Source organism: Lontra canadensis, unplaced genomic scaffold (assembly GCF_010015895.1).
Source record: "Lontra canadensis isolate GAN:19392208 unplaced genomic scaffold, GSC_riverotter_1.0 scaffold78, whole genome shotgun sequence".
Classification (NCBI taxonomy): Eukaryota; Metazoa; Chordata; class Mammalia; order Carnivora; family Mustelidae; genus Lontra; species Lontra canadensis.
Window position 1 is genome coordinate 1,029,342 of NW_022631072.1, and position 19,446 is coordinate 1,048,787.

Sequence of the window (19,446 nt, forward strand, 5' to 3'; positions counted from 1 at the left end):
GGTTTTAAAGTGAGTCTACATCACATGGCCAAAGTGGTTTGAAGGTACAATCCAATGTTTTGGACATGGTGGGCTCTTTTTAAATTACCTTCATATATTTTTAATCAAAGGGCACATATTTTTTAGTGCATTTTAGAAATTTGGCTTGTTAGTGACCCCTAATGCCATGTCCTTATAATGTATATTTCACATTATTTTCACAGACTGAATTCACCAGGCGAGCTGCACTCTCTCTCTGTCAAATAAATAAAAATTTTTTTTTAAAAGAAATATAAGTCGCATTTATAAAGAATGTTTTCAAGCCAATTTAGAGTATACAAGAAAACTGTTTCGATTATTAATTAAATATATAATGTGTCAGGCGGCCTGGGTGGCTCAGTCCTTAGGCATCTGCCTTCGGCTCAGGTCATGATCCCAGGATACTGGGATGGAGCCCCACATCAGGCTCCCTGCTTGTGCTCCCTCTCTCACTGTCTCTCTCTCTCTCTCTCTCTCTCTGTCAAATAAATAAATAAGTAAAATCTTTAAATATATATATATACATATATTAAGTGTCAAAGAAATACCCATTTCTACAAACTCAAAATATTGGGGTGCCTGGCTGGCTCAATTAGTGGACCACGTGACTCTTAACCTCAGGGTCATGAGTTTGAGCCCCACACTGGGAGTGGAGCCTGGTTTAAAAAAAAGAGAAAAGAAAAAGAAAAAAAAGCTCAAAATATTAATTACTATGATCATAGTCCTGTTATTTATACAGACTGACATATAACATACTTTTTTTTTCCCATTTAGAGTGCCAACTTTTATTTCTTCACAAAATTAAACACTAAAATCTTCTACAAAAATATAAATTTTCAGATTTTAAACTTAAGATTTATAATGAGGAAAGATGAACAAAATGAAATGTTTATTTAAAAACATTCCTGAGATTACATACATGACTTTTTATTATCTTTTCCACTAGCAAGCAGTTACTGAATTCCTTGTGTGTAAGACGCAAACTACAAAAAGCTACCAGTGACAGCCATTTCCATCAAGAGGTTTATCCAGTTGGGGAAATAGCTATATAAAACAAGATAGGCTAAAAATACAGTGCCTAATGAGGGATTTAAGAGTTCAGATGAAAGAAAAGTGTCAGGAAGAAAAATAAATTAACTCAGGTCTTAAGGTAGAACCAGAAAAGCAGAAGATGGCAGGGTATTTCCAAACAAAAGGAAGCAATAAACAAAAGCACAAATGTGGAAATGACCATCTCAGTTGCATTCAACAAAAGCCCACATAGTTGAGAAGGGGGAGCTAGAAAAAGTAACCCCTTAAGCTGACATTAAGGAGTTTGCTTGAAGACCCTTAGCAAGAGGAGCCAGCTAAGCCACACATGGATTCTTGACCCACAGAAACTGTGAGATAGTATTATTATCCTAAAAAAAATTTTTTTTAAGTTTGCTTGTTTCCCATATAGACAATGGATAACCACTGAAAACTCGTATGCTTGAAAATGTGTTTTAATTATAAGACAGCATATTAAAAGATTGTGCACTATATAATTTATACAACATACAGGGTTAAGAACTTTACATATTTGGGAGTTTTTTTATGATTATCTTGCTTTTATCGATCTTATGCCATGAAACTCCACAAAACAGAATGTTTTACAAGTTAAATGATTCCCTAACATTTTATTTTCAAAGAAATATATATGTTTAATTATCTAAGATGTTAATTTACTAAAAGCCTTGTATGGGATGCAATATGGAGTGGTACTTAAGAGCTCCAACTGTGGATCGAGCTGGTTGGAACACTAGCACCAACACTGTGACGCTGAATAATCTAATCATTTTCATGGGCTGTTGTACTAAAAGAGAAATGCAAGTGCAAATGCCTGACATACAGCAAAGACTCAATATATGCTGGCTATAATCATTCAAGAGAATACCGAAGCCTCAGCATATGGAGCATCTGAACCTGGGTGAGGGTTCATTTGTACTTATCTTCTACTTCCCAGATTTTTAGTGAGACACTACCATGTATTTAGTGAATACTTCCTGATTAATTAATATGTACAAAATAACCATTCATTACTGCCGGATGGACAAACTGGTAAATAGACTATATAGAAATCTAAAACACAAACTGTCTTAACTCAGTTAAAGAATTCTACACCATCTACTCCACAAGCAATTTTATAAACCAGAAAACCCAAATACGTATGTGATATTTCACTTAATCTAGCTGAACAAAGTTATTCACATAAAGTCCTTAATTATTAACAAATACATAGGGTGCCTGGGTGGCTCAGTTGTTTAAGCAAGCAACTCCTGATTTCACCCCCAGGCATGATCTCAGGGTCATGAGATCAAGCCCTATGTCAGGACACACTGAGCATGAAGCTTGCTTAAGATTCTCTCTCTCTTTCTCTCTCATAAATAAACAAACAAATAAATAGGCCATTACCTTTTCTATTCAGTTTAAGATATATACTGAATAACCAAAATAATTTTCTTCCATATAATCTCTTCACTTATTCATTCATTCACTTAATGAAGTTTGCAAAAGAGTCCTATTTCACACCAAGACTATTTTTGACACTGGGGCGACAACAATAGGAAAGGCAGGTCTGTGTTCTCAGGGAGCATGTATTATAGAGAACAGAGGCAGACAGTAAATAGGTAAACAAAGTAACTTCAAATTTCGATCAATGCTATCAAACAGAACTATTACTTTGTAGCCACTCTGTCTAGTAGAGAAGACAGAGTTTAAAGATTTTGTTTATTTGAGAGAGAGAGAGAGAGAGTACTAGTGGGGGGTGCAGAGGGAGAGGGAGAAGCAGACTCCCCACTGAGCAAGGAGTCTGACATGGGGCTCAAACCCAGGACTCTGGGATTATCATCTGAGCTAAAGGCAGACACCTAACCGGCTGAACCACCCAGATGCCCCGAGAAGACAAGTTTGAAAAAAAAAAAAAAAAAGGCAGGGAAGGCACCTCAAGTATCTAACAACAGAACTGAGACCTGTGGAGTAAGAAGAGCCAAGTGGGGGTGGAGGGCACCTGGGTGGCTCAGTTGGTTGAGCAACTGCATTCAGCTTGGGTCATACTCCACGCTCCTAGAATCCCAGGATCAAATCTCAGTCGGGCTCCCTGCTTAGCAGGGAGTCTGCTTCTCCCTCTGACCCTCCCCCCTCTCATGCTCTCTCTCATTCTCTCTCTCAAGTAAATAAAAACTTAAAAAAAAAAAAAAAAAAAAAAAAGAAAAGACTTGGGGGTAGAAATTTCTAGGAAGAGAGAATAGCGAGTAAAATAGCCCTGAGTAGAGAGATCACCATGTTAAATGAATCAGGAAGAAAAAATAACCAGTTCCACGAATCCTAGTAAACAAGGGGGAGATGACAAAAGATGTACAATAGGCAGGAATAAGCCAAATCATGTAGGCTACCTATAATCAGAAGCTTAAATACAAATACCAAAAAAAAAAAAAAAAAAAAAAAAAATCATTGAAGCAGGAATCATTAAAGCAGTACAGTCACATCTGCTTTCCTTGGTTTGTAAGTTCCAAAACATACTCTCACAGCACACTAAGAAATACAATTAAATACATAATTTAGAGCTAACTTTATCATCATATATTTGGCAAGTTAGTGTTAGACAAATAACATAACAAGAGTCATGAGCATTTAGTAAGCTCCTGCTGTGTGCCAGATGTTGCTTTGGGTGCTAGAAATACAAAGATGACAGCAGTGATGTCACCTTTCACTCTGAGCAATAAATACAAAACTGGTAATGGTGATGTCATCTACTCTGAACAGTAAATACAAAACTGATGATGGTGATACCTTCTTATACACTGAGCAACCCAGTTTTCTTCCTAAAGGCTCAAAGCAGTAGTTCTCTATGTTGTGTATTAGAACCATCTTTGGTGTATGGTAAAAATGCAGATATCTGGGTCCCACTTAACAGCAATTCTAACTCAGCAGGTTTCCAATAATCCCTCACCACAGAGGTGAAAGAAGTATATCAGAATCAGGTATATCATTGTCCTCTTGAAAATCAGGTCAAGGGGCGCCTGGGTGGCTCAGTGGGTTAACGCCTCTGCCTTCGGCTCAGGTCATGATCCCAGTGTCCTGGGATCGAGCCCCGCATCGGGCTCTCTGCTCCGCGGGGAGCCTGCTTCCTCCTCTCTCTCTCTGCCTGCCTCTCTGCCTGCTTGTGATCTCTGTCTGTCAAATAAATAAATAAAATCTTAAAAAAAAAAAAAAAAAAAAAAGAAAATCAGGTCAAAATGAGCGACAAAAGCAGTATATAATATAGTACAGGATATACTTTGGAGGGGTGGGGAGTGTGTATGAAGATAAACAGATTGACAGTCACTACAATAGAGAACTTGGGGGGTGGGTAGGAGGGTTAATATAAATGCCAAGGAAAAGCAAGGATTTCTATAATCCAGCAGTTCTCAAAGTAACATCTGCAGATTCCTGGGGATCTCTGAGACCCTTTCAGAAGGTCTATCAAGTTAAAATCATTTTCAAAATAATACTAAAAATATTATTTGCTTCTTTCACTGTATTGACATTTGCTCTGATGGTTCAAAAGTAGGTAAAACTGCTAAGCATCTTTTTTTTTTATTTTATTTATTTGAGAGAGAGAAGCATGAGCAGGTGGGTAGAGGCAGAGGAAGAGGGAGAAGCAGGCTCCCAGCCAAGCAGGGAGCCCCATATGGGGTTCAATTCCAGGACACAAGGATCATGACCTGATCTAAATGCAGACACTTAAATGACTGCGCCACCCAGGTGCCCCAACTGCTAAGCCTCTTATTAGCAAGGGTACTAGACAATATTAGCAGCCATTACATTCTTCGCCACCACACACATAACAAACTTAAAAAAAAAAAAAAAAGCCAATTTCATTTAGGAATGTCTTTGATGAACTATAGCTATAAATATGACACATTTTATTATATCTCAACCCTTGAGTACACACTTTTCAATATTCTGTGTGCTGAAATGGAAAGCACGATGGCTGTCTCAAAGGAAAGCACTGACATGACTGAGTTGTAAGCTGACCTAGCCACTTTTTTATGGAACAACATTTTTCTTGAAGGAATGACTGACAAATAATGGTTACTTAATCTTGGGCATTTAGCAGAATTTCCTTGAAAATCAACAGTGAGCCTATCACATCAAGGAAAACAACTGTCAGTATATATTGCTGACTACGAATTCAAGCTTTGAGAAAACTGAAATTCTGCAAAATTTGTTTCTACCATTATGGGCTTAAAAGCTTCCCAAGTCAACTAGACTTTTCTGATAAGAATGGTGACACTAACAAATGTGATTCTTTAACGATGAATGATAACATGTGTAACACTTGCAAGATCAGCATAAATCAAGGAACAAATATTTTCCAAATGACTAATGCATGTGTTATAAAAATTCTGCACAGATATAGATCCACTTTAAGTGGAAGATAGACAGATCTTAATGAAAACAGTAGAAAAACTTCAATACTGGGGCACCTGGATGGCACAGTCAATTAAGTATCTGACTCCTCATTTTGGCTCAGGTTGTGGTCTCCGGGTTGTGAGACTGAGTCCTGTGTTGGGCTCCACATTCAGTGCAGAGTCTGCTTGAGATTCTCTCTCCTTCTCCCTCTGCCCCTTCCACTTGTTTGGTCTCTACTCTCTCACTCTCTCTCAAATAAACAAAATCTTAAAAAAAAAAAAAAAAAACTTTATTGCTAGGATTTCAAATTCCAGATTGGAATTAATCTTTCTAAAACTGCCTTTAGAAGCACACCACTATGATGCTGACAATCTCACAGGTATATTAAATATGTATAATTCATCCCATGTCAACTGTATTTCAATAAAACAATTTTTAGAAACCACAACTTTAGTTTTAGTGTAACATCATAAAAGGATATCCATAATTATCTGAAAAGTCCACTAAAATACTCTGCCTTTTTCCCATTCCTATCTGTATGAGGCCAGATTTTCTTGATATGGTTCAGGTTAAAAATATATCACAACAAAATGAATGCAGTAACAGATATGAGACTCCAGCTGTTTTCTATTAAACTAGACATTAAAGATATTTGCAAAAATGTAACAAATGCCAATCTTTCATATCTTCCTTGTTTTGGAAAATAAATTTACTTTCATTAAAAATGTTATTAATATTAACATGTAATGGGTTTTTATTTTTAAAATATTTTAAGTAAATATTTTTAAAGTTCAGTTTTAGTTTCTAATTTGGCAAATATTGGTAGATATAATTCGTGGTTTTTTTTAAAAGCTGTTTGAAGTAATCAGTCATTTTGAGGAATGTAAAGGGACTCTCAGCCTGAAAAGTCTAAAAATAACCGTTGGAGATCTAATAATACATTATTTAGCTATTTAGCTATTCAACTCTGGGTCACCTTACTGAATACACCATAACAATCTTCTTTTGAAGAATGAGAACAAGCAATAACCAAAAAGGAGGGTGTGATAGGTAGAATGACTCTCCATGTTACAACACAAAAATAACTTCAATTATTAAATTTGTTAAGTACAAAAAGTACAGAACAATTATACAATATGCTATACTACTATTTGCTGAAAAGGTATAGGAAATGACAATATATTCATATGTGCTTGTATATGCTTAACAAAACAATGGATGCTCAAGAAATTGATAAAAACACATACCTATTTAAGAGAAGGGGAATATGAAACATATAGGAGTGGCAAAGGAATGACCCTCTTAATTAATCCCTTAATTTTTAAAATGTCTGAATGTATTCACAATATTTTTAAATTTATAATCCCATTTAAAAGAAAATAATCCTAAACCAATATTAAGCTACAATTCACATGTATTTTCAATTTCTAGGTTGCCCTAATCTCAGGGAGGGAGAGGGGGGAAAGCTGACTCTTTTTATTAGCTCTGAAGCAAAACAGTATTGCTCGCCACTAAAAACTTATCCCAGAAGAATAAGCACTGGTCAATCTGATTTCTAGGACACAATACAGAAATGTTTTTTAAACCTATAAATAAATTTACCAGCTGAAAAAGCCAAAACAGCAATAAATAATAAGAATATATTCAGGTGAAACTAGCAGTTATTTTATTAACTTTTTTATACTTAGAAGAAGTCACTGATGGAATTAAATGCCAATTCAGATATTGCACATGACAAAAAAAATCAGTGAACATGAAAACAAAGTAAAATAAAAATTATCCGAGGCACCTAGGTGGCTCAGTCGTTAAGCATCTGCCTTAGGCTCAGGTCATGACCCCAGGGTCCTGGGATCGAGCCCCCCCCCTTCCCCGCCACATTGGGCTCCCTGCTCTGCAGGGAAGCCTGCTTCTCCCTCTCCCACTTCCCCTGAGTGTGTTCCCTCCCTTGCTCTCTGTCAAATAAATAAATAAAATCTTTTTTTTTTAAGATTTTATTTATCCATTTGAGAGAGAGAATGAGAAAAAGCATGAGGGGAGGTCAGAGGGAGAAGCAGACTCCCCATGGAGCTGGGAGCCCCATGTGGGGTTCAATCCTAGGACCCTGGGATCATGACCTGAGCTGAAGGCAGTCACCCAACCAACTGAGCCACCCAGGTGCCCTAAATAAACAAAATCTTTAAAAAAAATTTATCTAAAAGGAAGCACAGAGAGAAAAAAAGGAAAAAAAAATAATTCCCAATTAACTAGAGGACAGTATCAAGCTATTTAACATACTTTTAACTGGAGTCTAGAAAACAAAGGGGGTAAAAAGAAAAAATATTTGAGGTAATAATGACTAAAATGACAATTTTTCTAAATTTGCTGCAAACTATAACCCATGGATCCAAGGAACTTGGCAAATTCCAAAAAGGATAAACTCAGAGATTACTCAAAGGCACATACACAATGATAAAATAGCAAGAAAATGGTGGTAAGTTAAAAAAAAAAAATCTTAACACAACCACAAGAAAAGAAAAAATCTACTCTGTTGAAAGAAACAAATTATTTTTTTTAAATCTCACAGAATTCTCAGAAGCTGTGCAAGCCAAAATTCAATGGAATATTTATAAAGTGCTAAAAGAAATAATGTCAGGCACCTGGGTGGCTCAGTCAGTAGAGCATCCAAGTCTTGATTTTTACTCAGGTCATGATCTCAGCCCCTCAATGAGCTCCCCACTCAGGAGGAATCTGCTTGAGATTCTCTCTCTCTCTCCCCTTCTCCCTCCTGCACATGTGTACTCTCTCTTCTCTCAAATAAATAACAAAATCTTCAAAAAAAAAAATTAGTCATTAAGAGAAATGCAAATTAAAACCATAATGATAGAACTTCACACTCATTAGGATGGCTATTATTAAAAGGAAAAAACAAGTGTCCACAAGGATGTGAAGGAAGTAGAATCCTTGAGCATTGTTGGTAAGAATGTAGAACAGTGCAGCTACTGTTAATATCAGTTTGCTAATTCCCCAAAGAGCTAAACATGGAATTACCATATGACCCAGCAATTCCACTCCTAGATAGATACCCAAAACAACTGAAAGCAGGGACTCAAGCAGATACTTGTACACCAACATTTATAGCAATACTATTCCCAAAGCCAAAAGGTACAAACAACCCAACTATCTATCAATAAGTGAATGAGGGGTACCTGGGTGGCTCAGTGGGTTAAGCCTCTGCCTTCAGTTCGGGTCATGATCCCAGGGTCCTGGGATTGGGCTCTCCGTTCAGTGGGGAGCTTGCTTCCTCCTCTCTCTCTCTCTCTGCCTTCCTCTCTGCCTACTTCTGATCTTTCTCTGTCAAATAAACAAAATCTTTAAAAAAAAAAAAATAACATTCTGATACATGCTATGCTATGAATTAACCTTGAAAACATGCTAAGTGAAGTAAGCCAGACAAAAGGACAAATACTATATAAGTCCACTTAACTGAGGCACCTAGGATAGGCAATTCACAGATAAAGTAGAATGGTGGTTGCCAGGAGATGAGGAGAGGAGTCAATGGGCAGTTAGGGTTTAATGGGTACAGACTTTCAGTTGGGGAAAACATACTAGAGATGGATGTTGGTGATAGTTGCAAATTGTATGAATGCACTTAATGCCACAGAAGTGTACACTTAAAAATTAATAAGATAGCAATTTTGTGCTATGTTTATTTTACCACAATAAAAAAAAGTGTCTTTGTATACCTAAGGCCTTGCTAGATAGTTCACACTAACAATGTGATTTATGGTAAATGCCTATTTTTGTTTTCCTGGTACCCTGGGCCACATTGTATCACTATGAGCTCTGCAAAAGACAGGAGGGCTGAAAACTGATTAGCTGAGGTAAGTCACAACAGTGCTTCATGCCTACAAGACTGCTCCCCCAACTGTTCCCCAATAGTACCCCCCCACTGCCCCCACCACCACCGCCACATAAAAACCCTGGATACCAAAGCCCAGATGAGCTTCCCCAGTTGGCAGGACTTCATTTTGTTGTCATGCATCACTGATGAAAGAATTAAACACTGTCAGAGCAACTCTACTGAGAGGACAACTAGACCCTTACACTTGTTTTCTCCTCTATTCCACTGTATGCACCTTCTCCTTTCCTTGATTTTAATCTGTACCCTTTCTCTGTAATAAACCATACTTGTAAATATATTTCTGAGTTCTTTGAGTCCTTCTAAGGAGTCATCAAACCTGAAGGTAGTCTTGGTGACCCCTGACCCAAAGAGAATAGCATGTACCATGCAAACATTAACCATAAGAAAGCTGGCCTGGCTTTATAATATAAAACAAGGATACTTCAGAACAAGAATTACTACCAGAGGGGCGCCTGGGTGGCTCAGTGGGTTAAAGCCTCTGCCTTCGGCTCAGCTCATGATCCCAGGGTCCTGGGATCGAGCCCCGCATCGGTCTCTCTGCTCAGTGGGGAGCCTGCTTCCTCCTCTCTCTCTGCCTGCCTCTCTGCCTACTTGTGATCTCTGTCTGTCAAATAAATAAATAAAAATCTTTAAAAAAAAAAAAATACCTATAAAAAAAAAAAAAAAAAAAAAAAAAAAAAAAAAAAAAAGAATTACTACCAGATACAAAGAGGAACATACATAATAACAGTCAATTCAAGAAACAATCCCAAACATGTAAATCAAATAACAGAGATTCAAACTACAGGAAACAACAAATCAACAAAACTAAAAGCAACAATACCACAAATCCAGAATTATAGTTGGAAATTTCATCACTGCTCTCAGGAATTAACATAAATAATAAAATAAGGAAAATCAACAGGAACATAAAAGATTTAAATACAATAACCCAACTTAACCTAATTAACATTTAGGAAGCATTCCACCCCACAACTACAGAAAACATACATTATTTTCAAATGAACACAGAACATTCACCAAGATAGACCACGTAATGAGCCATAAAACAAGTCTATTGTTAGTTGTCTGGGCCCAAGGGAGAAAAACAGATGCAACATTTCCTAAACTTATTTGACCATAAAGCCTTTCTGCAAAGGCATCTCCAGGGACTACTGTTTCTCAGAACACTTTGGGAAAAGCTATCCCACCCGTTTTCACCTCTTCCTATTTCTCCTAGTTGTAACTAGCAAAATAAGGGAATCAATAAAAAGATCCTTTCCTTGGCTACTCAGCTAGAACTAGCCAATCTTATGAAGTACCTGCAAAAGTCCTAAAGCAGGAACAAGCCTGACATATTTGGGAAATAGTTAAGGGGCCAGAACAGCTGGAACAGCATAAAGGATAAGTGCTACGAGATGAAATCAGAAACTTATGCAGCAGAGGTCAGAGCATGTAAGACCTTCTAAACGTCAGTAAAAATTGTGAATGTGATTTTAAGTATGAGGGGAGGGCTGTGAGAAAAGAATATGATCTCATTCATACATTTAAAAGCTATCCCTCTCAAAAAGTGAAACAAGATGAAACCAGAGAGGGAAACAAACCATACGAGACTCTTAGGAAACAAACTGAAGGTTGTTGGTGGGTGGGGATGAGGGGGGAATGGAGTGACTGACTGATGGACACTGGGGAGTGTACATGTTGTAGTGAGCGCTGGGTGTTGTTTAAGACTGATGAATCACCGACCTGTACCCTGAAATAAATAATACATTATACATTAATTTAAAAAATTAATTAATTAAAAATGAAAAAAAAAAATAAAAGATCTCCCTCTCTCTGCTGTGTGAAGAACAGAATGGAAACTAGGCAACCAGTTAGGAAGCTCTGGAAACCATAAACGATGTCAAAGACTACAGCAGCTTAGACCAGACTTAAATGTGTATGTCAAAGAAAAAACGCCCAATTTTCTCTGTAAAGAAAACTGTGCTGAGATGTCTTTAAGCATTTTCTTTACCTGCTCCCAGGATATCTCATTCTCCACCTACTAAGATGCTTAATCTGCCTTCCTTAAGTGACCTCCTTCATCTCCCCAACCTGTTCAGGCTGGAAATGTTTTAAGGCTTAGGTCATGAACCTTTTTTCTAGCTATTCTCATTCTTGTGGTGATTTCACCCAGACACTTGGCTTTAAAACCACCCATCTATGTAATGATAATTCCCAATTTTACATCTCTAGTCTAGGCCTCTCCCCTAAACTCCAGGCTCATGTAGCCAGGTGATTGTATAGTAAACATCTTAAAATTTAACAAACCAAAATTGAAATCCTAACCTGCCTCCCCCCATTTTTTTCTAAGTCCTCCCTACCTCAGATGGTAGCTACTCCACTCCTGCAATTGCTAAGGGATAAACCTTAAGAAATACCCATGACTCTTGTCTTCGTCTCACAGCCCACTTTCAAGTACGGCAACAAATCCTTTCAGCTCTACCTTCAAAATCTATCCAGTAACCAACCACTTTTTACCCACCTCCCCTGCTTTACTCAGTCCAATTGGACTAGAGCTTTCCCCTCAACTGGTCTCTCCAGTTCTACTCTTGCCACAGCCTTCACCACTCCCCAAGGACCAAAATAGCAGTCAAGTGGTTCTAGTAAATCTGAATTAGATCATGTCATCACCTGCTCAAAACCTTCCAAAAGCTCCTCAACAAAAGCCCTTACAGTGGTCTTCAAGACTCACCCGACCACAACACTTCTGTGCCTCTGCTCCAGCCACTTACTTTGAACCTCTTATCACATTGCTCTGTCCCAGGTCACTTCGTGCCAGTTGCCAAGGACTCCTCACTGTTCCTCAAACACTCCAAGCCTGCTTTAGCCTCACGACCTTTAAACTTGCAGGACCCTCAGCCTAAAATTATTCCAGCCCCTAAAATCATCTAGAATGCAAGGCTCACTCTCTCATCTACTTCAAGTCTTCGCTCAAATGTCATTCAAGTGAAGTCTTTCCTTTCAATGTTATTTAAAAAATTGCAAACTTCTCTGCCATCCTTAAAACTCTTTATATACCAGCAAGCTCTGCTTTATTTGCTGTATTATAAAGCAAATATTATATACTTTCCTATATCTAATATACTATATATTTTACTTATTTACCTATTTTATTGTCTATCTCCTCTAAATAGAACACACAATCTAGGGATTTTTATGTTTCATCTCCAGTTACAAAACTAGTCCCTAGAGCAGTACCTTTCACAAAGAACTCGGTTTATTCAATATTGAATCACTGAATGTTAAGTAAAGCCTCTCCAGAAATGTCAAGTTTTGCTAGGCCCAGGGCACCTAGATAGCTCAGTCGGTTAAGCATCTGCCTTCAGCTCAGGTCATGATCTCATGATTAAGCCCCACATCAGGCTCCCCACTCAGGGTCTGCTTCTCCCCCTGCCCCCCACACCCCCTCCACTCATGCCCTGCGCCCTCTCTCTCTCAAATAAATAAATAAAATCTTAAGAAAAAAAAAAAAAGTTTTGCTAGGCCCAAATCAAATTCTGGGACTAGCCTAATTTAAAAAAAAAAAAAAATTCCTGTGTCAGTATTTATATTCCGTGAATAATATTCAATATTCCTAAGTGTTTCTAGTCACACTTTTATTATTCTATAAACTAAGATATTTACTTAACAATTATAGAGATGCTTACTGATTCCAAACAATTCGACTTCTCTCTTACTCCAGCATCACTACAAATAGAAAAAACGGCAGACTTCAGCCAGAAGTCCTTTGTTCAAATCCTAGCTCAACATTTATCAGTAGTATGACTCAGGCAGTTTTAGCCTCCGTCAAGTCTTAGTTCCTCATCAAAGATAGCAAGGAGAGGGTAGATTAAAGCCCTACCTGCCTTACCTATCCTATACCTAATCACAGGATTATTGTGAAAATCAAAAATATATGAGAAAATGCTTTATAAACCATAAATCATATACAAGTATAGGTAAACATCAAAAGTTTGAGAAAAACCTGAAATGGAACAGAAAAAGTCATTGTTTGGGAGAGCATATCTCACCATACCTCTCTGGAGTCAGACTGCTCCCTCGAGTCCCTCTTCCACTTTCTACACCTTAAACAAGTTACTCAACCTCTCCGAGTCATTGTTTCCACATCCATAAATGGAGATAATACCAACCTTGTAAGATCCTTTTGAGGATTACAGCTTATATACAAATATATGTAATGCACCTATGGAATAAGCTTAATGAAAGACACTTTTGTTACTCATCTTTGTCTTTCAAAAGGACAAAACCCCAAAAACAGATAAATACAAACTATACCATGGAATTAGGAAAGAAGATGATTTTTATTTGGAAATTATATGAGAAAAAAGAAGGAAAGTGAGAAAGAGTCAGAGGTAATAGAGCAATAATCTCAACAGTTTGCCTATTAAGTTTGTTCTTTCTTTGTCTTGCCCTTCTCCAAGTAAAACAGCAGGATGAAATGCAAAGAAAAATCAGTATACAAAACACCACATTTAGTAATCTAAAAAAGTTAATTTTTAATCTAAATATATTATCTCTTTTCTTCAAAGAAGAACATTTTTATTAGTTCTTTAATTTTTTACACACCAATATGTATTTTGACACTCGAAACTCAAGGCACATCAAAAAAATAAAACAGTTGTGATTTTCCAACTACAGAACCAAGATATATTTTATTAAGTGTTCAGAAATATGGCAAAATGAATGAAAACAACTCAAAAAGTAAAACTGCAATTAAGATATAGATCATACAAACATTTCAAGAATGTTCTTTGAAAGCATTTCACTTTCTAGGACACCAGTAATTGTAAGAGGTACCACCAATATAACAACCATTTTCACAGGGAGGTGCGGGGGGTGGGGGGAGAGTCCCCACATTAAACACATACTTGGATACAAATAGCTAATGTAGATATACCAATTTCAAGAACATTAAAATGTAATGTATCCTTTTGGGATGCTGAAAATGTTCTATTTCTGGATCTAAAGGGCAGGTTAGAGTATGTTGAACTTGTGTACATTTATCACACTGTACACTTGATTTGTATACTTTTTCTGTATCTACATTTAGTTCAACAAAAAATTTATGTAATGTACCTACTCCATACACATACAGCTATCAATTGAATGAATTCTTGATCTAAATATGAAAGGTCAAAGGATAAAGCTTTTAAAAGAAAACACAGAAAAGTAACTTCATGACATTGACACAAGCAGAGATTTCATAAATGCAAACAAAAAAGCACTAACCAATTGATAAACAAGACTTTAAAATCAAGCACTTTGATTCACCAAAACACCAAGATCCTGGAAGAGCTAGTTAGAGTTGAATATACCTGCAATGCACATAACCAACAAGACTGTAACCAGAATATGTTAAGAACTACAAATCAATATGGAAAAAATAAACAGCCTAACAGAAAAAGGGCAAAAGGCTTAACAGATACTTCACAAAAGCAGAAATCCAAATGGCCAATAACATGGGGTCCCAAATATGAAAAGGCACTCAATCTCATTAGTCATCAGGAAAATAAAATTAAAACTATATGCAATACCATTATGCACCAGTCCAGAATAACTAAAAATAAAAAGTCTGACAATAATAAGTGCTGACAAAGATACAGAACAACTAGAACTCTCATACATTGGTAGTGGGAGTGTAAATTTGTAAAAACACTTTCCAGAACTTTAGCAGAATCTACTAAAAATGACCATACCATAACCATGACTTAATAATTCTACTCTAAGGTACATAACCAATAAAAATGCATATACAGGGACGCCTGGGTGGCTCAGTGTTGGTTAAAGCCTCTGCCTTTGGCTCAGGTCATGATCCTGGGGTCCTGGGAGAGCATCGGGCTCTCTGCTCCGCGGGGAGTCTGCTTCTTCCTCTCTCTCTGCCTGCCTCTCTGCCTACTTGCGATCTCTGTCAAATAAATGAAAAATTTAAAAAAAAAATGCATATACATGTTCATCAGGGAAAAAAAAGTACAAAAATGGCATCTGGGTAGCTCAGCCAGTTAAGCATCCAACTCTTGATCTCAGCTCAGGTCTGGATCTCAGGGTCGTGAGCTCAAGCCCTGCACTGGGCTCCACGCCCGCACTAGGTATGGAGCCTGCATACATACATAAATAAACTCATTGCGGCAAAACAACCAAACATCCACCAACAGTAGAAGGGATAAGCTATGGTATATTCACATAACAGAATACAGCAATGAGAAGAAACAAAACCACAATAAGCGTTAATCTCCTAAATTTAATATTGTACAGAAGAAGCTCAAATAAGATATACTTTATGATTCTATTTTATGTATTTCAAAACCAGACAAAACTTTTCTACTGTTAGCAGGAACACAGTAAGGGTTGGGGATTCCAGTACTGCTATGTTTCTTGAGCTAGGTGCTGATTAAATAAATGTGCTTATTTTGTGAAAATTCATCTAGTTGTACATTTTTCTATATGTATGTCACGATTCTCTGAAAATCTTAGATAAAATGGGGACCCAACTGGTGAATCAGGATTTCTAATCCTTTCCCACCAACAACATTCTTCACCGATACCATACTCAGAGACTTAACCAGCAGTAGTCCTTTATCACCCCCACTGCTCTTCAGGATTGAAACAATCAATATCTTTGTCCATAGTTACTTTATGCCAAGCACTTTAACATTCATTCATTCATTCAAATACTTACTGAATACCTACTATGCACCTACTGTGCTGAGTATTTAAGATACAAAAAAAGAGCAAGACAATGTTCCTAGCTTCGAGGAGTTCCTAACCTTATAGAAGACCACACACATGGGGGCACCTGGGTGGCTCAGTCAGTCAAGCATCCAACTCTTGGTTTTGGTTCAGGTCATGATTTCATGGGTCATGAGCAGGAAGTCTGCTTGAGATTCTGTCCCTCTGTCCCTCCCCTCACTCTCTCCCTCTTTCTCTAAAATAAATAAATCTTTAAAAAAAAAAAAAGAAAGAAAGAAGAAGAAGACAACCACACATACAGAAAACCAAATAAATGTACAGAGATACACACAGGACATTATGGAAGTACAAAGGAACAACAAAAACATCCTGGGAGAGGTCAGGCATTAGGACAGCCTTAGTGGGGGTATGAACACCTGAGTCTTTAAAGGAGTGGGAATCATCCAGGCAAAGTGCATTCCAACAGAGCAAAGAGCTTGTGTAAAAGCACAGCGTATTTAAAGAAACAACTGCAGCTGCTACATGTTGCTTAAGGGTGGTAAAAACAAGGACTGGGAAGGGATGAGAAGGAGTGGCCCAAGAGATAGGAGGATGCCAAGTCAGGAAGAAACTTAGACCTTTCCAACAGGCAAGATGGGTCAGTAAGATTTATGCAAAGGAATTATGTGGTCAGACAGATTATTCAGGGAGTGATGCAGAGGATGAACTGAAGAAGGATAAGGCTGGGAGAAAGAAGACTGGTTAAGAGGCAGTTATAACTGTCTTGACAGAAGATAGTAAGAGCCTGAAATAAAATAAAAGCTATACAAAATATAAAGAAAATACAGAGTTCTGACACATTATGCTGCTGGTCTAGAGAAAGCACTTTGAAAACCACTAATCTACACTACAGGTTGGCATATTTTTCTCTAAAGGGCCAAATAATAAATATTTTAGGCTTTATGGGCCACAGGCAGTTTCTACTACACTTCTTGGTTTATGTTTGTTTTTAAACCCTTTGAAAATTACAAACCGTTCTTAGCTAGTAGACTTGACCAAGATAAAGGCTGTAGGCTGGATCTGGGCTGCAGGCATAGTTTGCTGATCCCTGCTATACACGGGTAAAGAAGTGAGGATTAACCTTCCCAGGAGATTAATTTTCCTAAAATGCTACTTCCATATTAGTTCCCTACTCAGAAACTTCTCCCTTGGTCCTGACTGCCTAGTGAGTAAGTCAAATCACTATGCTGCACAGCACTCACAGGCATCCATACTCTAGCACCAACCTACTACTCCAGGCTCAAGAACTATATACTCCAGTACGAACCTTACATTCTTATTAAACTGACCTCCTTACATTATTTGCCTCTGTATTTTGTGGTTTTCCCCAATGTTCTTTTCTCCTCTCTAACCGAACTAAACACCATTCCTTCAAACCACAATTCAAATCCTACTTTGAAGTGATTCCATAATCCTCAGAACTCCTAAAAGCACTACCTCAATGGATCCAAAGTGTATCTGCTATCTTATGACTTACTTCAAATAAACTGTAAATTCTTTGAGAACAAAGAATAATTTATACTTCTATCAAAGGGCTAGCATAAAACAAGAGAGAAATAAAAATGAAAGCATATATGTGTATATATACATAACATATACTTACACACACACACACTCTTTTTTTTTTTCCCCTCTGAGCTAGCTATGTAACTGAAGCAAATGTGATTTCACCCTTACTTATAACAGTAACTGAATACTTTAATTCTATGGACATGATCTGAATGCTGTAGGAAGGATAGAATGACAATCCACAATCACATCTGTCTCTCCTATTACTCAAGTTTTCACAGCAAGTTCACTAGGGAAACAATAATAACACAAGTAAAAGTTTTCCATTGGTCAATGTTGCCAACATAGGCACAATGCGATACTGTTAAATAAGTTACTAGACCAAGTCAAAGTTTACTTAACTATTTTTACTTCATTTATTTTTATTATTTATTATTTTTAAAATATAAAATAAGCTTTAACAACTACATTGCTTTAAATTCACCCTTTATTATTACTTAAGTTTAAAATCACACATAGACACACACACACACATGCCCCACATGCTTTGAATTTTTTAACAATAAGTTTCTCTAGGACAATTCACATTATCAAAATGACATTATTGATTTCATTGAGAATTTAGGGAAAGAAGATTACATTTCAAATTTTTAAGAAAATAGTCCATTTTAGGAATTGTTGAATCCCTATATTTTATAGCTAAAACTAATGTAACACCATAAAAAAAGTAAGAAGAGAGAAAATAGTTCATTTTCATTCACTACTGATAAACAGCTATGATCAGAGAATGTTTTGAGCTGGATTAAAGGATTCTTCTTATAACTGAGATTACTGAAGAAGTCTTTTCAGTCCAAAGTGTGAGCCATGCTTTATTTTACTACCCAAAGAATATTCAAGAATCTATAAAAATTCCTCCAGAATCATTTGCCCAAATTTCAAGGCAAACTACATTAAAAAGTATAAAACACTTATAGAAAGATATAGAAAACAGAACCAAAAGAAATAAATCAAAAGATGGCCATGAAAGTGAAAACTGAGACTTGAAAACACATTGAAGAAAGCAGCTTACTGACTTGTAACCCAGAAAAGACAATTATGCATTGATAAATTGAATATTAATAATGTACTTAATGGAGGACAAGCCCAGGAGCCAGGGACTCTTCTATTTCTCAATTTCTGTACTGCCACTGGCTAGTACCAAGTCTTGGGCACATCCCCATATGTAGAACAAGAAAAGCTTAACTGACATTCTCAGACTGTGGGAATTGATTAAACGTTTATGAAGTACTTTAGGATCATGAAGGGAAGCCAAATGTCACTTGCTTAGTACAAAAATACAGCTACCTGTTAGGCTTGCAAATCCAATCATTAGGATTCTTTTGTGTCTACTTAACAGCAAATCTTCAGTGAGTCAGTAAAGTGCATGTATATGTGAGTCCGTTTAGCAACTTCAGAGAAATGATTTTCTTCCAAATCTTTGTTGTCTCACAAGCCATGTCACTACCCAACCCAACTATATGCAAAAGGAAACATGATGCGATCCACATTAAAGTTAGCTCTAGTTATTGACAAGCCAATAGCAAACGACTGAACACTATTAGGAATCACAGTGGAACTTTCTTTGTTAACTTACCAGAAATGTGACTCCTGAAAGTAATCCCAGGAAACAGTCGTCCTAACAAGACGTTCGTTAAAGGGAAAGTCCCTAGGCTTTCTTACATAAAGACGTCTGAAATGTTTGCAGACAGTGTCGACAGAAGGCTAAATTCGCGCAGACCCTAATCTAATTCGCTAGGTAGTTCCAGCACCTGCTCGGTGGTGAGCGACTAGAGACTGGCGAGGCTGCTGAGCAAAGT

The 19,446-nt window shown here is 37.1% G+C and overlaps 1 protein-coding gene across 2 annotated transcripts in view; it reads right to left on the minus strand.

Annotated features, from left to right (window-relative positions):
- The window catches only part of MEMO1 (mediator of cell motility 1), a 113,222-nt gene that overhangs the window by 92,066 nt on the left and 1,710 nt on the right, over positions 1 to 19,446 (minus strand). The window lies entirely within an intron of this gene.